Source organism: Podarcis bocagei, assembly GCF_964188305.1.
Source record: "Podarcis bocagei genome assembly, chromosome: 1".
Lineage (NCBI taxonomy): Eukaryota > Metazoa > Chordata > Lepidosauria > Squamata > Lacertidae > Podarcis > Podarcis bocagei.
In genome coordinates, this window is record NC_138125.1 from 56,488,991 (window position 1) to 56,507,062 (window position 18,072).

General features: G+C 41.3%; 1 protein-coding gene across 4 annotated transcripts in view; it reads left to right on the top strand.

The window, feature by feature from the left end:
- The window catches only part of LRRC4C (leucine rich repeat containing 4C), a 635,825-nt gene that overhangs the window by 475,838 nt on the left and 141,915 nt on the right, over nucleotides 1–18,072 (top strand). For 3 of the 4 annotated variants that reach the window (XM_081164892.1, XM_081164889.1, XM_081164891.1), the window contains one exon: nucleotides 3,256–3,342. The exons of the other annotated variant lie outside the window; for it this stretch is intronic. The gene's annotated coding sequence lies outside the window, so the exon portion shown is untranslated. The remainder of the gene's footprint in view (nucleotides 1–3,255; nucleotides 3,343–18,072) is intronic. 4 annotated transcript variants of the gene reach the window in all.

Sequence of the window (18,072 nt, forward strand, 5' to 3'; positions counted from 1 at the left end):
ACATTCATTCAGAAACACTCAGGTAGTGTTCAGCATGCGCAGCATGAGACCTGTATCTCCCATTGTGTTTTGAATGCATTCAGAAACACAGTAGTGACAAGGATTTCACAGGACCAGCATATTTCACACTTGGCCAATTCTACCACGGAGTAAAGTGAAGCAATCTGCTTCAGGTGGTGCCATGAGAGAGGATGGATGAATGCAAGGATGGAGTCTTGTTGGCGCACCAAGACTTTTCAAAATGTTGGGTTCAGCAGGAAGAAGGCATATGAGCTCCATTTTCAACAGTAAAATGTTTTGGTCTGGCACTGACTTCACATTACTTGTCAGATCTTCCTGGCTGCCCTCAACTTCAGCCTGTGTTTTGGGTTCTAAAATATGTTACCCATTCACTATAACCAGGAAATCTACAAATGGCTGTACATCGCCCCACTTGGGGTAAAAGTTACAGGTGCAGAAACCCTTCCAGACTGAATTAAGCCTTCCAAACTGCTGATGCAGTGGCTTTTGTGAGAGAACTTTCCTCCATTATCAATAGTAGGGCAATATTTTTTATTAGGCCAGCTAAAACACCAGCTAAAAGGGGACGCGGGTGGCGCTGTGGGTAAAACCTCAGTGCCTAGGACTTGCCAATTGCATGGTCGGCAGTTCGAATCCCCGCGGCGGGGTGAGCTCCCGTCTTTCGGTCCCAGCTCCTGCCCACCTAGCAGTTCAAAAGCACCCCCAAGTGCAAGTAGATAAATAGGTACCGCTTTATAGCGGGAAGGTAACGGCGTTTCCGTGCACTGCGCTGGTGCTGGCTCGCCAGAGCAGCGATGTCACACTGGCCATGTGACCCGGAAGTGTCTCCGGACAGCGCTGGCTCCCGGCCTCTTAAGCAAGATGAGCGCACAGCCCCAGAGTCAGACACGACTGGCCCGTACAGGCAGGGGTACCTTTACCTTTTACCTTTAAAACACCAAAATCCATTTTGGTTTCATATTTTTGAGGGGTGGGCTGGGGCCTTGTCTTTTGCTCTTTCTTATCTTAAAAAAGAAGAAGAGGTAGATGATGTATATATTCTTACTCATGCATCTTTAAACCTTCCTTGTGGTTGTTTGTGTCAATAATGTTTACATATTGAAAAGGAGATAATCTGTGTTTCAGAAGTACGAGCTACAGCCAGCACTAAAATATGGGGGTGGGGAAGCTTTGCTCTTCCTGTGAAACGAAACAAAATGAAACAAAATGAAACCTTTCACTTAGTAGTACCCGAGATTAAATCGCATATATTAGACTACTGAAACCAAACCTATTGCATGAGAAAGTCTGCTTAAACGTTTGCTTCTCCAGAGGTTTCCAAGGAAGTCCTTGATGCCCTGACCTCAAGCACACATTTTTTTGTGAGTGGACTAATGAGCCTCTATCATGTCAGTAGCAGAGAGCGCAGAGTTAAAAGATGTCTTACAAGTTTAATTACATATGTAGTATGCATGCTTTGCATTATTTTCACTTTGCTGCCTTGTTTCTTGTTTCTTTCCCTTTTCTAAAAAAAAAAAATCATTTTTCATCTTATTGGGGGAAATCTCTTTGCCTTCTCCTACACTGCTCAACAGCTGAGTATCAAAGGAGTGCAGCATCTCTTACTCTACACATTGCACCCCCTTGCTGTCAGATGCTATGGCACTTGGTTTGGGTGGAGAAATTGTCAAGGGCATTCTTCCTTTTTACATCTGATCAGTGACAAACCCATTTTGACAGGGTGAAGTCAACCCAAGTGGATTTCATCGTGTGGGTGGGGTGGTGCAACTGTCTCAATAGTTCTCCAAACAATGATTCATCACATATTTTTAAAAATTTCCAGAAGTTGTCTGAGCCTAGCCTGTGGTAGTAAATTGACATATGGAGATATTCTGGAATATTCATGTCTCTTTAACCATGTGCTGAAGTCAACTCTGAATGAAAAATGAGAATGTAGATTTGGTTTGCGAGAGGCTCACTGCAAGGCAGAACTCATAAACAAGTTGCATCTTACAACCCGAGCTATTGAAAATTGGAGTGGTGAGGCAGTTTGCTGGGCAAATTTCTGGCCACTGCTATGCATCAAGAAAAAAGCACACCAATAACTCAGGCCAATGTAAGTTTCAATAGTGGGAGTGGTCCCTATTTGCAAATCAGTGGTCAGTAGTAACAAAAACTAATCCATTCAAAACTATGTATTCTGACAAGGATTACAAATTCAAATAGAGATTACAAACTCAAACTCATAAAGATATGTATAACACAATAATTCGTTACAGAATTAGAGATAAGAGTTTATGAATAGAGATAAGTTTATGTTAGTCCACAGTCAGATTCGGTGTGAAGGTCTTAGTTTCTATCATTGAGCACAAGTCAGAAACCAGGACAGGGCCTTTTTTCGATGTATTCACCTTCTTCAGCTGGAAGTATAACATATTACATGAAAATACATTTAAATTCTAAATTATCATAAACTACAAAACAGTCATAAATTATAAAACAGTATTATATATCATTTATATAGCATTTGGTTCCTTACCTAATTTTTAAAGGGTCGTGTAAGTTTGAAAACTTTCAGACAAATATATCCTGTTATTTTCTACGTTTCTCAGAGATAACAACTGAAAATAATCAATATTAATAATAATTACATGTCTTGAATCAAATTAAAAACTCTAAGGCAACTAATAATTATATGATTCCTCACCTACATGTGGGTAGATCAACGTGTATCTTGTATGTAGGTCCATATTTCTACCACATTGAGCAATGACTGTGTTTTGCCACTGTTGGCATCTGTCTGTCTTGAGAAACAGTGGAGTGTGTCTCCAGGGGGTAAAGTCAGACTGCTGTGTTAGCAGCGCCAAAATGACCTCCTTGGGGTGCAAGCTTGGGCAGTGCATAATCCACTGGCTAGCTTCACCTGGTTTAGTCACCAGTCGAAGCTCTTTCCTGGGGTGTGGCTGCTGTCTCACGCCGACAGTTCTAGGAAACACAGGAGAGCTGAGTGCAGGGGACCAATGGTGGACAAACTATGGCAGAAGGAGCATGGCACGTCCTCCATCAGTGGTACTGCCACTCCCCTAACACCCCATACACCCTACTACATCATTGCCTCCAACCCACAATTTCTGTCTCGACTAAACTGACATGCCTTCATATAACACATGTATCTATCTTCCTTGATTTTCATTTAACTACCCAAGACACATGCATTTTTGATAATCTGTAATATCCATGTCTCTTTTCCTGCAGGACCAATGTCACCTTCACCACCAGCCGTCATATTTTTTATCGTGCCGACTGTCACTTCAGTGCAAGCATCCAAAATGATTTCTTAAGGTAAGGCTGATCTAAATTTGAAAATAAACCAACAAGGGAGGATATAAAGGTGAGCTCTCATTTTCCACATAAAATCTCAGCTCCATTCTCGGGGATATGTGAGGGCGCAACTTTATTTTGAACAGCCTCTGATGATACCCGCATAACTTTTGAGATCTTATTCTCAAAAATCTTCTGGGTGTGGAAGATATCTGTGTTCCCTCTTTATAGTTAATGATGGTGATACATGATGATGGATTTTCTTTTTGTGCAAACATTTTAAACTGGCACTTCTGCATTTTTATTTGGCATCACAACAATTATGTCCTGAAGGTGTATCTGAAAGTTTGTCACATTGAGAAAGAAATAGCAGCATGCACACCATAATGTGAGAAGATAAATTAAGAGAAGATGAATTCATGAATTCTGGGAGAGTAACTGTGTTCATCTGTTGCATACTGAGATAACCTAGTGCTGCAGTCCTGTACATCTAGGAGCAAGTCCCATTGAACTGGATAGGTCTCATTTCTGAGTACACATGTACAACGATGGCACTTTTAAAGTGTTAATACATTTGTTGCGGTATGCTCTATATGTAAGCCAGAACTTTCTTCACTAGATGCATGGAATAAATAGCAAATATCCTGTAAACACATTCAACAAAGGGGAAGGAAAATGTTGTGTGTTGTCTGAATAAGTGTTGTTGTTGTTCCTTTCATGAGATCAGTGCATTTAAAGATGGACACAACCTGAGGCTTCTGGAGTTAATTGACAGATCTGGAATAGTGTTATCAAGCCTGACTCAGTGACAATGGAGAATAAGAAGACTGGCTGAGGAGCAGGAGACTTTTGTTGTGTTGTTGAGGGTGGTAGTGTTGGCGGAGCAAAGATGAACAACAGTTGTGCTTTGTAGGATGAGACAGAGAGCAGAAAGCAAGTCTGGGGAGATGGCATTCTTTGGATTGGGGGAATTATGTGCAGACTGAGAGGAAAATAACTGTACAGTATCTGAACAATTTGCCTAGGAATGATTTCAGTAACACACTAAATTTGAACTGTGATGTGGTTGCATAGGTATCTCTTATTCCCGCCCCCCCCACCCCAACAGCTAAATACTTGAGTTGTCATTACGTTCCTTTGTATGTGATTGTCTAGTAACATTGTGAATAACAAGGAATCATTCAGGCATGCCTAAGGAAATGAAAAAAATAATGGATCATCATGATTGTTCCTGTTCAGTCAGATATTGACAACCACTCCCCTCTCTCACACACATACAGCAGCATGAGAAGCAGCTCCCCATTAAGAGACCCCATGCCATTGTTAAATACATGTGAATATTAAAACCAGATGGATAGGGCCAAGTACGAGATCTTTCCAAGCTAAGAGATACCTTTTGCCTGTAAACCATGTGCTCTATCACTGGATTACAACTCTTCCTCATGCTGGAGATCCATAGTTGAGAACTGACTTTGTGCCTGCTGTCATATTCATTCCTTGAAAAGCAGCCCACATGCCTACTCTACTGATCTGAGCATGAAGCTATTTATGACAAACCAAGTTGTTTCCCAGGTTTGTGTTGGCACTTGATGAGGATGAAACATGTGCCAAGTATCGCAGTTCAAAAAGGGACACAATTTTTGTTTGTTCACTTTTTTCTTACACGAGAAGAAAGAGAGAAAAGGCTCCCAAATATCTGACATGCTGAGAAAACAGTATTATCCCCCTTCTCTACACTCATATCAGAGCCTCTGAAAAAAAAATTGCCAAATGGAATTTTGTCAGCTCTCCTGAAACTGTTACCACCTTTGGGGCTTAGAAGAAGAGGAAGAAAGTTCAAGCCTAGAGGGTAATTTATTTCAAAATCTATAAGCACCCGAAAATAGAGGACTGAAATGAAAGTGTCTTTAAAACTACTGTGAAACGGCACCAACTTTCATCTGTGAATACTTGAAAAGAATACAGGAAACTGCACCTACAGCATATGTGGAAGAAGAAGTTATTATCTAGTTGTGCCATGAACCTTTTTCTCTTGATAGGGTTCTTCTGTATTTTTGTCAGGTTTCCCCAGACACATATTCACAGAGGTTTTCCCTCCGCCTTTCCTCCCATTTCTTTGTCTCTCATTCTGTCTGGTGTAGTTCACACGAACAGCAAATGAAGTGGTAGAACTGCTTGCGGTAAATGCTAGGCAGCATAACTGAATGCTCCTCCATATATATCAATAAGCAAATATATTCTGAGGGTTGTGGGTTTGAGGCCCATGTTGGGCAAAAGATTCCTGCATTGCAGGGGGGGGTGGAGTAAATGACCCTTGCAGTCCCTTACACACACACACACACACACGGAAATAAAGGAGAAAAGCCCCAGTGAACTCAGCAAGACTTGCTTTTGAGTAGACTTGTATAGGTTGGCACAGTTCCTTCTTATTCTGCGAGCTGACAACAATTTATTGAAAGCATTTGAGAACACTTATTGCTGAAATAATAGGCAAGGAAACACCAATATTTCTAAACCTAACCCATAATAAGTGCACATGAAAGAGCCCTCACTCACACAACCCAGCTTTTGTAGTCTGAAGTAATACAGTTCAGGAATGACTTCAATGATTTCACTGGTTGGAAGTAGTCCTGCCTCTCTTCATGTCACTTTTCTGAGGTGTTCCATTGCCAAAAGTCAGGTATTGTCTTTCTAACATATATAAATAACCCTCCATATCTAGTTGTTTACTCATTTGTAGTATGTAGTGTTTCTAGCGGAAGAGTCCTTGTCCTTGGAGAGTGCTGTATCCATTTTCTTCAGTCTGGAGCAAGAACATGCAGCTGTGCATTTAGGTTGTGTGCTGCAAAGTGAATGTAGGATTGCATGCTGAAACTGACTGGCTTGGTTTTTATTAAAATTCAGGTTGAAGAGGGAGGAAATAAAGGAATAAAGCGAGTATAAATAAATAGCTGAGATTCCACACTTTCCCAACACCCCCCTTTAAAAAAATACATTCCTAATTCTTTTGCTTTACTTCTTTTCAATCTTTTTTCATGAATTTAAAGTTGTGCCTGATATATCACTTCCCCCTTTTTTAATTGACATTTTACTTCTGAAAAATACTTTACCTGAAGGCTTCTAATGAATTAATGGTTTAAAAAAGATTACAGAGGAGATTATGTTGAGGAGGGGAAGAACCATTAGTAGAGGAACTGTAGTATCTGTTGTGCTGCTGTTTTGCTGTTGGATGGGAGGGAAACCAGGCAACATGTCCAATTTTACCTCCCATTTGCTGCAGTGGCAAGGAAAAGTAATCAACTATGCCAGCTTTCGGGCAGATGTAGAATCATACCGGTTCCTGGGGAATGTCAGTGGGGAAGAGAGGCTTGGGGGCAGAGAGAATGTAGTATCTCCATATTCATTCCCAGTATGCCCCATTTTCTATTGCTTTGTCAGTGGCACATGGTCAGTGGGCAGCTATGTGATTGGAGCTTCCCATCAGCTTGTTGGAAGACTGGGGGTGTAAGCATCATCCTACTGGCATACTTTCATCTCTGCTTATGGGGCTGTATGTTCCCTGCACTAGTGGAGGTTAGACCATTAGTGCAAACAGGGTGCTGCCCTGCCAACCGCTCGCTGCCCTCAGCCAGCCTCCACCTGGCTGGCTGCTTATTTCCATCCAGGACAGGAGGTGCCCCGTCTGTTACCTTCCTCATCCACCTTTATCTCCGTGTTGCCTCAGGAGGGAACGGGATGGAGACAAAACTAGGCTTAGTTGGCTCTGCCTGTCACCTGCTCTCTGTAAGAACAAAGGAAGCTGTATATGGCATGAAGGGCTTTGACAGCAAGAACAACAAAGCAACTACTGATTTCTTGAGTTGCCGCAATAGAGTTTGCTGGTGAGGAGGGGATTGCTACAGAAAGCCGCCATTCGCTCTGGATCCACCTAGTGTTGGCCTTTCTGCCTTTGACCCTACCAGTCCCAATGAGCACCAGCCACAACTGCACCGCACTCAGAAGCCCCTAAGGCAGGCATAGGCAAACACAGCCCTCCAGATGTTTTAGGACTACAATTCCCATCATGCCTGACCATTGGTCCTGTTAGCTAGGGATGATGGGAGTTGTATTCCCAAAACATCTGGAGGGCCGAGTTTGCCTATGCCTGCCCTAAGGCCTTACAGTAAGCATAGGATTGTGCCTTTGAAATGCAATATTTCAAAATCTCTTTTTTTAACCAAATTCTCACTTTTGTCTTTATTCCATTATAACTTCTGCCTTACTTTTCAAGTTCTTGTTGAGTTCTTCCTGAGTGTCTACTGTGCTTTTACTAGTTTCAGCCATCTTCAAATTCAAGACAACAGATCATTACTTTTTTTAGAGTGATCATCACTTTTGCATCTCTCTTCTGAACTTTCAACTAAGTTCTATTTTGACTGTATTCCTTCATCCAACCTCTCCAAAACTACTATTTCTGATAACTGTGTATGTTTGTCTTACACACACAAAATCTTCAGTACTTCCTGGAATAAATTTCCTGGTGCTTGGCGCATTTTATTTTTATTTTTGCCTTTCTGTTCTGGAGTCCTCATTTTCTACATTTTTCTTACCACCTCGGTTTAATTTCTGTCGAAGGTAACAAATGTCTTGCCCTCCAGATGTTGTTAGACTACAACACTGGTGCAACTCTGGGGGCCTGAACCCCCACAATTTTTTTGTGTCCCACACCACAGGGCTCCAACACAACTTCTAGTTTTCTACCAGAAGTCGTAGTGGAGGCCCAACACAAACTCCCAGGCAATGTCCCTGGAGAGCTCAAAGGAAAGAGCATTCCATAATCAGGAAGCCACAACTGAAAGGCTTCTTCTGGACTTATTTGTCTATGATACTATACCCAAAACAGATCACCCTGCTTTCAAACACAGATACAAAGTGAATCCTGTAGTTCTTGCACTTCTGTATAAAATTTACATTTTGTATGCATCTTTTACATAAAATATGCATTTATATGTGCACCTTTTGAACACCAAGACTGCATTGTAAAATCCAGAGAAGTGTGAAATCTAACTTGGAGTTGCATTTTGATCTGCAAGCAGGTTCAGGAATGTCTGTTACATATGTTGCAAAAAAACAGAACAAAGCAAAGAAAAGCCTTCCCTTCCCATTCTTAGTGGAGATTTCCCTAACTGTCTAGGGAAAGTACAACTGTGTGACTTTATAATATACCACAATGCTGGGTATATGGGTGAACCTGGCTCCTATACAACAGTACTTTTGTATGTCATGTGGTTCAAAGATGGCTGCTTTCTCTCCACTTTGCAGAGTCCTGGAATACCTCAGTGGTGGAGGAAGGGGGTGCGGTGGGTGCCCAGGTGTCATCACAAAATGACAGAAATGTGAGTTGTAGTTTTTTTTAAAAATGGGCTCATGAAACATTTTAGTTCAGTCAACAAACACAACAAAACGTGGCTGGCACTTACAGCGGGGCCTGCAGTGTGCCTGAGCTACGCGTCCCTCCTGGGAGTGATGTGGTGGCTTGGGTGCCTGCAGGCTCTGTGCTGCCTGAAATGGCACTGTGGGGCTTGCGTCTGCCCACTGCCTCACCCTCAGCCACCCTAAAGCTGAGGGAGAGGCTCCACACAGAGTGTCCCACCCCCATGGGTGGCTCACCCCGCCCCCGGCTGCAGGACATGTGTGCCACACTGGGCACTCGAATGGCTAGCTACGCCACTGGAATACCCCTTAAATGGCTTCATGGTAAAACTTATGGAATATCCTCTGGAGTACTCTGCAAAATTGCCCAAACACTTAAACATTTCTGAACATAGGTTTATTTCTTGGATCAACAAGCCTAGAGTTGGAATCACTGCTTGTTGATTTCTCAAATACTGTATGGCGCTTCCAATGTAGGCTCACATTAATTGCCCTTCAGGATACATATTTGTTTTTATCATACAGCTTCCTGTATCTACAAACATACTCTGTAGTCTTGATAGATTTTTTTTCTTCTAAAAAAGCAAGCAAACAAACAAACAAGCAAACAAACAAACTGGCTGCAGTTCATCAAAACAAAAGAAAGTGTGCAACTATTCTGGAGAGTGTTAGCTAGCAAATACTGTGAAAGCAGTTTGGTTACCAGAATTTACAAACGTCTCGGGCACTCTGCTAAGGAAACTGTAAGCTTGCAGATGGCAAGGAAGCCGTAGAAATATATACTGGGAAGAAGCCAGAATCAGAGTTAATAAATTATGTTGTAACCTTTATATTACATACAGCAAACTGAGCTAGAGGTGTTAGAATATGCGTGTGTGTTTTCTGCTCTCCAGTTACCCAATGAATTTGTTTGCCAATCCATGCCACAATTGTCTCTCAGATGCTCACACTTTAGCCTAACCACCTGCCATGAAGCCTGCAGTTTAGCCATATGGTGAGGCTGAGAGTGGTCCCATCACCGGCTATTGCTCTGGTCAGTTCACTGGTCCTTGCCCCCATCGCACAGGATGGCTGAGAAGAGGCGTCCCTCTCCAGTCTAAGTGGAGACACTCCCATGTTAAAAGGGTTAGAACAGGGGCACCTGCCTAACTTTAGACCTCCCTTCTCTTCATCTTCTGTCCCCATCTGTTATCTAAGAAGACAAAGTTTCCTACAGGGGAGGTGAAACAGTAACCAACTGAATCCTGGAGTGAACTTGTTATTGAGGTTGGGCTCTGTGGTTTGCTGGCCAGAATGCAAGGCATTCACTGATGGTATTGGAGCATATCAATAGCAGTGGGCTTGACTCTGCCTTCCACCCCCTTAATATTTCAACAGCATATGGGCTAGGTTATTGCCTCAATTCAGGCTATTGGGGATCTGAATCTTTGCTCTCTGCAATGCCAACACTGCATAAGCTTCAGCCACATTTTTCACCCTCAGTCTCTGTTCTTAAACTCTGCCCTCACTCCGACACTGCGTTGAGGAAGGGAATAATCAATAGATCACTTGCTGTCAGCTGGAAAATTTCAAAATTAACAAAACTTAAATTTTCAAAAGCCGTCTGACAATGTATCAAACTCCTGCGACATATCAAAACATGGATAATATTTTGTGTGCACCAAAGAGAAAACACCAAAACAATTTTCAGACCATCCCTGTAGCTTAGTGTGGTGTAGTGGTTAAGAGCGGTGGCCTCGTAATCTGGGGAACTAGGTTCATGTCTCCGCTCCTCCACATGCAGCTGCTGGGTGACCTTGGGCCAGTCACACTTCTCTGATGTCTCTCAGCCCCACTCACCTCACAGAGTGTTTGTTGGGGAGGAAGGGAAAGGAGAATGTTAGCCACTTTGAGAGTCCTTCGGGTAGTGATAAAACGGGATATCAAATCCAAACTCTTCTTAGTGAATAGTGAAGATGGCAAGACTGATGAAGGGTGGGGAACATCTTTATTATCATATTAGATTGTTATGCTTCAGCTCAGAGGATACAAGGATAGTAGGAAGAAATGCTTCTGTAGTTTGAAAACTACTTCACGCCCTCCCCGGTCAGGTGACAGCAAATGTTTATCCATACGATTCCTGCAGCAGGAATATGTTGTGTTGCCATAAAACTTGTGTAGATATGCTGTGGAGCCAAGCAGTATTATCATATTCAATAATGATTTGATTTTTTTCCCTTTCCTTTTTATTTCCCTTCACTATTCAGAAGATTATAGATAGATAGATGATAGAGATAGATAGACAGATATATTATAGATAGATGCTATAATGTGTGGGTGATTCCATTTTACGTCTCTCTCTCTCTCTCTCTCTCTCTCTCTCTCTCTCTCTCACACACACACACACACACACACACACACACACACACACAAACAAACACACACTCATATATATGAGAGAAAGAGAGAAGACAGACAGTTGTATAAGAGGCATCTGGTTAAACTACCAGTTGGGCTGTGGGTGTGTTTATGAAGAGATCCATGGAGTCACAGATGTCACAGTTACTGATCTTATTAGGACTGTATTTTTAGGGTTTGGGGAGTCCCCCCCCCCCAATGCTGTACAGAAACTGTGGTGCACTTTGCTTCCAATCAATGCAATGAATTGCTATGGCATTCTGTTGAATTACCATAATCCAGCCACTGAGAACTTTTCCTTCATGGGATAAGTGCTGCTTGGTTTATTGCTGTTCCAGGGCATGCAAATCCTTCCTTAGCTACAGTTGTGATAATATTTTATGAGACAATTCATTGCTGCTGTTAGATAAACATATTTTTGAAATAAACTCTGGTTATTATTTATATTGATTTGTTCTTACACTTTAAGTTTCAGTTAATAGGAAGATAATTGCAGCTGCATTTGTAAAAAAGAAAAAAAAGAGTATAAGTGAATCCAGTGTTGAGCACATTCTGCTGGATTATTTTTTTATGATGAATTTTTCATTAAAGTTTTCAACATAAAATACAATAAAAATCACACTAATCTATTGAAGAAAAATAAAAAAGCAAAAATAAAGAAAAGAAGGAAATGAAGAAGAGAAATAAGAATAAAAGGAAATGGCAAAGGCCTCTGTCAAATATAAATCTTAACCCTTATTTCACACATGGAAGAGTGAACCCTCCCAACTTTCACCTGGGAGCTTTGCCCTCTTCCCTCAGCCTGAGAAATCCTCTCTACCCTGCCTCTTGCACAGGGCCCTTCATCACTTCCCAATCCTTTCACGTTCATCTTTCCCCCAAAAAAAGGCCAAAAGAAGCTCTTCAATTTTTATTATCATTAAATGCCAATCATAGTCCTTCTCTGATCCAGTATGGTGAAGTTTTCTCCAAGGGTAGTCCATAATTATTTGTTAGATCTTCATTGCCAAGATCTAATTCCACACATTTCAGTCCCATTTCCTGTTGGCCATGATTCTGTATCCTTGCTTAAAGAAAAAATAAAAAATATTTTCCCCCATTTCCAAACCAATTTCCAAAATCTTGGGAAACATTCAGTATTTGGACCCCAAGCCATTTAGGGCTTTGCATACCTAAATCAATTGATCCCAGCAACTACCCAGTACAGACGGCTGCAATGTTTTCAACATAGACATTGTATGGTCTCACCTCACTCCGCCTCCAGGCAGTGGCATTCTGTGATACCAGAACTTCTGGATCATTTTCAAGAGTAGTCTCTTGGAGAGCACATTGCAATAATACAATTATAAGGTTATCAGAGCATTGATTACTGAGACCAGGATATCTCTATTCAGGAACGGCCACAGCTGGTGAATCAGATGTGAATCACAAAATCCTGTGATGCAGTTCTCCAACCAATTCAATCTAGGGAGTGCATTTTCCAAGTGGCCTAACATTTTATGTAACACTTAACTTAGCCCTTATTTACAGCACCCGTAACACAGAGAGATTTTTTATAACAGGTTGAACCTGGATCTCTGGCGTTTTGTACACACTCCCATTTTCTCTTCATTCAGTGCTCTCCCACAACTGGCTTGTGAAGCTGTGTACATGATGTTAACCACTATCCACATCCCTCCCTGTAGTTTCTGTGTCCAGGGCAGCTGTCTACCAGTTCCATCTGGTACTCAAGCTGAGACCCTACCTGTCCGCGGACTGTCTCGCCAGAGTGGTGCATGCTCTGGTTATCTCCCACTTGGACTACTGCAATGCACTCTATGTGGGGCTACCTTTGAAGGTGACCCGGAAACTGCAAATAATCCAGAATGCAGCAGCTAGACTGGTAACTGGGAGTGGCCACTGAGACCGTATAACACCAGTCCTGAAAGACCTACATTGGCTCCCACAGTACATTTCCAACCACAGTTCAAAGTGTTGGTGTTGACCTTTAAAGCCCTAAATGGCCTCGGCCCAGAATACCTGAAGAAGCATCTCCACCCCCATCGTTCAGCCCAGACACTGAGGTCCAACTCTGATGGCCTTCTGGTGGTTCCCTCACTGCGAGAAGTGAGGTTACAGGGAACGAGGCAGAGGGCCTTCTCAGTAGTGGCACCCACCCTATGGAATGCCCTCCCACCAGATGTCAAGGAAATAAACAACTATCTGACTTTTAGAAGTCATCTGAAGGCAGCCCTGTTTAGGGACGTTTTTAATGTTTGATGTTTTATTGTGTTGGAAGCTGCCCAGAGTGTATAAGTTGATGATGATGATGATGATGAAATACTGCATTTGGAGGCAGTTACCCCCAAATGAGTTCCAATTCATTTTGTAAATGTTGACCATATGTGAAGACCTCTATGCTCCCTCTCTGCCCCTGGTGTAGACAGACAGCAGACAATCCAATCATACTGGTGTGTACAATGACAAACTGATGTGATTTGTAACACAGCATAATAAATAATCCCAACCTCAGTGTGTTTTAAGATGCTAATGTGAGCACAGCCATGGTTACTTCCCACAGCAGTGGCCTTGAAGGAAGAAATTAGGGCAGAATAATTTAGGAGAGGATCACAATCCAAACATCTATACAGTACCAGCATGACATGAAGTGAGACAACGGTAATTTCACTCTTTCAATCACCAGCTATACTCCTTTTCATTATGAAAAAATAAAGCAACTAGTAAGGAACACTGTATAAATGTGATATTCCCCATATATGACTGGTGAGATTATTCCCATGTAGAGGGGGAATGTGACCATTGTCATATATGAATAATGAACTTGGAATGTAACGTTCACAGCTTCTTATTGTTCTCCACTGTGAGATGTTCCATCAACCACAGTTTCAAAAGATGCACAGATGCCACTAGCTTCTTTTCCAACGATCATCAGACATTTCAATGAAGCAATCTGCCTCCTATTGAAAAGAATGCATGTAAAATGCAGGCATCTTCTATCACAAATTGTTGCTCTTGATTGAGACTTGCGCTGTTAACCCAGCTGGACGGCTGCAAAAGCAAACAAACAGAAAAAGGCTCTGTGGGGATTGGAATCAAGTTAACAAGGAGCATCTGCAGCATTTTAATATTTTCCTTCCCAGGAAATAGTTCTCTGTTCCTAACCAGACGAAATCTGAAATGGGGGCTTAATAGCTTAATTCAAGGTTAGATGAAATACAAGTCACATGCAACTTCCCAGGCGCATGTATGTAGCCTTCAAATTCTGCACAGAGCTCTGGAACTAGCAAATTTATTCTAAAATGAACTTCTCATCCTCATTATTGTACATTCATTTGGGAAACAGTGGCAATGCCATGATCCAGAGAAGGGAAAGGGAAGGAGAATTTTGCACAAACACTGCCACAATCACATGATAACGGAATTGATTGGAGCTGGAGAGTGGAAGCTTTTCATGGAGCAGAGCATTTGTTAGGAAGAAGCTACTTATAGAGCTTAGCAGGCACAAATCGGGACCGGGTAGACGAATCCTTTAACTGAGCTTATCAGTTGTAAAGCCAGGTATATATATGGAGAGAGGGAGAGAGGAAGTCACTGAGAGTTATTGGAAAGAGCAAGTTTCTGTCCTACAGCAGCTGTCTTAGGCACGGAGACCCATTGCTGGACTTGCTTGGTTCCTTCCCGAAAAGCTATCCAGTAAGCCTGATCCTTGGCAATCAGTTTCTGTCATGTTCTAAAGGCAGAATTCCATGCAAATAGATGCCCTTTGTGGTGTTTTCTTCCATTCCCAGTTCCTCAACTCATTCTCTGATTGTTCGAGAAGTTGACATCACAGAGAAATTGCATCTGCCATATGAGGACTGGCATTTGCAATATACTCACAGTTTTCATAGGCCAATAATGTGTAATAAAAGCTGAAGCCCTCTGGTTCATGAAAGATTTCCACAATGTGTGTGAGTTCTGAACATTTGCCCATCCCCAGTGCAGCTTCCTAGGAAAGTAGCTCCTTTACTTGCCTCCTGTCTTGAGGGAAGAAAAGATAGGATAGAGCCTGGGTGGCCCAAATCCAAAATCCTTTGATTTGATGGGCAAAACCTCCTAGTGACACTATATGATGCAATGGAAGTATTTGGCAAGTTAACATCAGAATGTTTTATATGACAATTATCTGCTACATGCCAGCAGTTGGAGACCCCAAAGTTGTTTCCTTCTTCCCAAGGCTTCTAGGAAGAAAAACCAGACAAATAAACCATAGATGTCACCTGCAGTAAACTAGGGCTTCCCAGACTGCAGTATGTCTGTAAACATGTAATAAAAGCCATACAGCTTCTAACACAGTATGCTATGGTAGCTATAGCAGGCAGCAATTTTCAAGTTGCCTAGAAGAGGAAAAGTTTGGGAAGTGCTGACCTAAGTAATAGTAACCCCCTGTACCCTGTTGTTCTGCCAAATGCAAGATGGTTCTTTTAAAGTTAGATTCAGAAGCAATACAAATGCAAGTGGGTGAGAAGATTAAAGATTCTATTCCCAAATAGCAAGCAAAATATACATTACCAAGCAGCGCTACAATCTGCCACTGAGAAGCACTGTGGCCATTGCTGAGCTTCTGACCGACATGCCCCCAAAACAGATATTTTATAGACCTGTTGGGCTAATACAGGCTCAACCAGAACTACTTTACATCAAAAATGCCAGGCTATACATAAAAGGCTTTGCTGACCAGTGTCATCAAAGACCTTTTCACAAGGGATATTGAAAGTAATGAAACACAGATAGGAGAGTTAGGAAGAGACGAAAGACGGAAGGATTGACCATATTAGATCATTATCTCCTCGAGATTACAATAATCTTCCGTGATAATTATCCCATACACCTGTATACCACCAGTATTAACATTTCCTTGATTATTTGTGAGGAAGCCATGGCACTTAAATCTAATTCAGTTTTAAATGTGGATTTTCCCCATGGGGAATATAATATCTGAATAACTTTATAAATCTGTGACCAAGGGCTGTGTGTGATGACCACAAGATTGAAATCATGCCCCGGTTTCACACTTTGTAAACATGACTCAGCTCAGAGCATTCAGAGGCAGCTTGACTGGACTCAGCGGTCTGGGACTGCTTCATTCCACCTAACCCATTCACTACAGAGAAATCAAAAAATCTGGCTATAACTTCACTTCCTTTTGACAGAAGTGGATGAAAGTTTCAGCTAAATTGGTTGTCTAAGTGGAGAAAGCCTGCCAAATTACAGGCAAATAGGTTTTTGCATGTGTGTGCTGGACACATCTAAAATGTTTATTTCCAAAACGAAATGGCTATTTGGGGGCAGAATTGGATGAATACTGCCAAAGTTCAAGATAAATGTTACAGTTTTCTTCCCACTTCTGATTCCCAGCAACTCCTTTTTTTAAAGGGAGTCACAGCTTTTAGGAGTCTCATTTAAATCTCAAATTGTAGATACAGCACAGCTCTGAATACAGTCTAATATTCCTTTTAACTTTGCCAAAAATATACATTTTAGTAACCCCTAATATTACTGCAATTTACTTTAGAGTGTGAATTTCTAACTAGTTCTGGAATATATACACTGAAAAATAGAGATAATATAGTCAACGAAATAGATATGATTAAACACATATCAGAGCTCTAATATGCTGAGACTAAGGCTTTAATTTCCACTTTTAAATTTTATTATTTTTAATATGGCTATTATAATTTATCAACTAATAAACCAGAGAAAGTTAAATGACTAGCCCCTCAGATCATAGCTTCAAAGCCATTCCACTTGAAAGTGTTTAAACTAACTGCAACTTGAAAAAAGGCAAAATATATTTTTCTGTAATAAAATATTCCAAATTAAATGCTGTTATCTTGTTTTCAAGAGAAATGGACATGCATGTGGAATTCTTTCCCTCAACCCTTTTTTCTTTTTATAATGCCATACAAATGCATTTTGACAGCACTCAAACACAGAAAAAAATTCCGGTCTCCAATCCTAACCCCACTTACATGGGTGCAAGAAACATTGCATTCAGTGGAACTTACTTCTAAGGAGATATGGTTAGGATTGCAGCCCAAGCATGATTAAGCAAGATTTAACATTTTAAAGTCCCATTTATTTCAATGGTTTATGCATAAATCTCTGACCTAATCTGGATTGGAGGATGACAACAACTACTCCCTTGATGATGTCTTATTAAATCATTCTATCCATTAATTTCATATTCACTTCAACACTAGCTGCTTTCAAATACTAGGAAAATATGGAATATTGTAGCTGGGAAGAATTCAAACCACAAAGGAAGCTGAAATCCAATACCTACTTAACCTGGGAGTAAATCCCCTTTAAACTCAATGCACTTAGTGGGCATAGATCCAGTGACTCTTATAGCAATATCAGTATCTATCCACCATATTTACATATCTACCTATATCTATCTATCTAAAGGGGAGCTGAAAGAGAATGATATATAGCATATAATATTTTTTTCATTGGTGTAAACTCCAGGGAATAACAGGAGTTGGGAAGAAAGAGAAAAGTTGTCTGCTTAATTTTGAGAGGAAAGCATTCAGGAGTGGAATGAATCATATTCGGATATGCTTGGCTTTCAGCAGCAGCTTTTGATTCTGAAGACTTCCCCTATGCATGAGTCAACTGGGAGATTGCCCAGTCCCTGTCCACCCTTGAAAACTTTAACGATGTGTGAAACTTCATCAAGTTTGGATTCTCAGTCTTCAATTGTTTCTGCATGCTGAATGTTAAACATTAAAAAAAAAAGTTCTGAAGCTTGCGGCTCTGGAACTTCCTGCTATGATGAACAATTTATGCTTAGGGCAAACTATGTTCTGTGGAACAACTCCCTACCTCTTCAGACCCCTCTTCAGTAGACTTCAGCTTAGCAGTAACCCACACACTCCTGAAAAAGTAACACAAATGTGG